At 37.9% G+C, this 3,586-nt stretch overlaps 1 pseudogene; it reads right to left on the bottom strand.

Moving 5' to 3' along the window:
- Window positions 1-2,610: 2,610 nt before the first annotated feature.
- Window positions 2,611-3,010, bottom strand: LOC112310867 (small ribosomal subunit protein eS12-like; annotated as a pseudogene).
- Window positions 3,011-3,586: the final 576 nt, after the last annotated feature.

The raw sequence follows: 3,586 nt of genomic DNA, 5'->3' as shown, positions 1-3,586 counted from the left end.
GGGAGAAAAGGCATACAACTGTAATTGAATAACAATAATAAAAAAAAAGACCAGTATTCCTCTAGTAATTAAGACTCAGTTTGTAATTAAAATGATTGAAATGAAAAAAAATGTATTATATTTATTTATTTTTAAACATTTTTTAATTTTTTTAGAGAGACGGGAAGGGAGGGAGAAAGAGAGGCAGAGAAACATCAATGTGTGGTTGACTCTCACGTGGCCCCAATTGGGGACCTGGCCCACAACCCAGGCATGTGCCCTGACTGGGAATCAAACTGGCAACCCTCTGGTTCTCAGCCTGTGCTCAATCCACTGAGCTACACCAGCCAGGGCTATTGTATTTCTTTCCATTATTATTTAGTCCCCTTATACCCTGCTCCCCCCAACCACAACCACTACACTGTTGTCCATGTTCATGAGTCCTTTTTCATTTTTGCTCAGTCCCTCCACCTCCTAACCTCCTCCCTCTTATCTGTTCTCTGTTCTTTATGAGTCTGTCTCTATTTTGCTTATTAGTTCAGTTTGTTCTTTAGATTCCACTTATAGGTGAGATCATATGGCACTTGTCTTTCTCTGACCGGTTTATTTCACTTAGCATAATGTTCTCCAGGTCCAGCCATGCTGTTGCAAAGGGTAAAATTTTCTTCTTTTCTATGGCTGGTAGTTTTCCATTGTATAAATGTCCCATAGTTGTTTTGTCCACTCATCTACTGATGGACACTTGAGCTGCTTCCATAACTTGGCGATTGTAAATAATGCTCCAATGAACATAGGGGTTATTATGTTCTCTCAAAGTAGTGTTTTGAGTTCCTTTGGATATATTGTCAGAAGTGGGATCACTGGGTCAAAAGGCAGATCCATTTTTAATTTTTTAATGTATCTCCATACTGCTTTCCACAGTGGCTGCACCAATCTGCATTCCTACCCACAATGCAAAAGTGTTCCCCTTTCTCCACATCCTCATCAGCATTTGTTGTTTGTTGATTTATTGATGATAGCCATTCTGACAGGTGATATCTCATTGTGGTTTTAATTTGCATTTCTCTGATTGATTAGTGATGTTGAGCATCTTTTCATATGTCTATTGGCCACCTGTATGTCCTTCTTGGAGAAGTGTCTATTCAAGTCCTTTGCCTGTTTTTTAATTGGGTTGTTTGTTTTTTGGTGTTGAGTTTTGTACGTTCTTTATAAATTTTGGATATTAACCCCTTATCAGATGTATCGGCAGATACCTTATTGACCTCAGTGGATAGATCTTCCAGACAGAAAATCAACAAGGAGACAGCGGCCTTAAACAATACACTGTATCAAATGGATTTAATTGATATCTTCGGAGTATTTTACCCCAAAACAACAGAATATACATACTCTTCAAGTGCTCATGGAATATTTTCTAAGATAGACCACCTGTTAGAATACAAAACAAGTTCCAATAAATTTAAGAAGACCAAAATGATATCAGGCACCTTCTCTGACCACAATGCTATGAAACTAGAAATCAATCACAAGAACACTGGAAAACACGCAAAGACAAGGAAGCTAAGTAACTTTGCTAAACAGTGAATGGGTCAATGATGAGATCAAGGAACAAATCAAAAGATACCTTGAAATAAATGAAAATGAGGACACAACAATCCAAAACCTCTGGAACAGTGGGACAGCAATCCTAAGAGGGAAATTCATGGCATTACAGACCTACCTCAAAACAAACAAACAAATTTAAAAAAAAACAAAACAAGAAAAAGCTCAAGTAAACAATCTAACTGTACACTTAAAGGAATTTGAAAAAGAACAACAAACAAAGCCCAAAGTGAATAGAAGGAAGGAAATAATAAAGATCAAAGCAGAAATAAACAAAATAGAGTCTAAACAAAATGATAACAAAAGATCAATGAATCCAAGAGCTGAATCTTTAAAAGATAAACAAGATGGACAAATCTTTAACCAGACTTATTAAGAAAAAAAGAGAGAGGACCAAATAAATGAAATCAGAAACGAAAGAGGAGAAATAACAACTGACATCAAAGAAATACAAAGGGTTGTAAGAAAATAGTATGAACAACTATACGCCAACAAACTGGACAACCTGGATGAAATGGATAAAATTCTAGAAACATACAATCTCCAAAACTAAATCAGGAAGAATCAGAAAATTTGAGTAAACAGGCTACACCTAGTGAAATTGAAACAGTAATGAAAAAACTCCCAACAAACAAAAGTCCTGGACTGGATGGCTTCACAGATGAATTTTACCAAACATTCCAGGAAAAACTAACACCTCTCCTTCTCAAACTATTTCACAAAATTCAAGAGAAGGAAAGGCTCCCAAGATCATTTTACTAGGCCAGCATTATCCTAATTCCAAAATCAGATAAAGACACTACAAAGAAAGAAAATTAGAGGCCAATATCCCTGATGAACACAGATGCTAAAATCCTCAACAAAATATTAGCAAACCAAATATAGGAATGCATCAAAAAGATCATACACCATGATCAAGTGGGATTTATTTTGGGAATACAAGGTTGGTACAACATTTGCAAATTAACAAACGTGATTCGACACAGACTTTTTTTTTTTTGAGGAACAAGAGCCAAGTATTTTATTTGTTCATTTCTTGAATTTGAGGTACTCCTGGATGACATCCTTGGCCTATGACTCTTTGCCATAGTCCTTAACTGTCCTACAACTGCAACCAACCAGTTTATGGGGTTTTCCCTTCTAAGTTGTACAGAGGTCTACCCATTCCCCTAGTTTCTTGTTGTAATCAACCTTAATTAGGTTGATTTAGTGTTCAGCACAAAGGGTCTCCACCAGCTTGACATATACAGGCTCACTGCCATTGGATGGATGAAGGCACACACAGATGGGCTTAGTGCTGGTCTGAGGTTTTGGCAGCTTGGTGAATTTTTCATGCTAGGCCCTTGTGAATGACTGTGGTGTTCAGGACCTCTCATAAAGCAGGACTAATGTCCATTACAACTCCAGCAGCAATGCCTTCCTTGGCCATGGTGGTGGGTTACAGGTGAGGAGAATCTTTTTTATTACATGTTATTTTTTAAAGATTTTATCTCTTTATTTTTAGTCAGAGGGGATGGGAGGGAAAAAGAGGGAGAGAAACATCAATGTATGGTTGCCTCTCACGTCCCCTACTGGGAACCTGGCCCACAGCCCAGGCATGTGCCCTGACTGGGAATCAAACCGGTGACCCCCTGATTCACAGGCTGGCGCTCAATCCACTGAGCCACACCAACCAGGGCTCTTTTACATGTTATTTTTCAATTACAGTTTATTTTTTATACTATTTTGTATTACTTTCAGGTACAGACATGGTGATTAGACAACCAGAAACTTTACAAAGTGTTCCCCCCAACATTTCCAGGACCTATCTAGCACCATACAGAGTTATTACAATATTATTGACTATATTCTCTGTGCTGTACTTTACATCTCCATGACTGTTTTGTAACTACCATTAAGAAGTCAAAATGGAGCCCTGACCAGGTACATCAGTTGGTTAGAGCATCATCTCAATACACCAAGGTTGTGTGTTCAATGTCTAGACAGGGCACATACAAGAATCAAG

This window comes from Desmodus rotundus, chromosome X, assembly GCF_022682495.2.
Source record: "Desmodus rotundus isolate HL8 chromosome X, HLdesRot8A.1, whole genome shotgun sequence".
In the NCBI taxonomy this organism is placed as follows: domain Eukaryota; kingdom Metazoa; phylum Chordata; class Mammalia; order Chiroptera; family Phyllostomidae; genus Desmodus; species Desmodus rotundus.
Note: the sequence above shows the minus strand (reverse complement) of the source record. Positions and strands in the feature narration are given on the sequence as shown.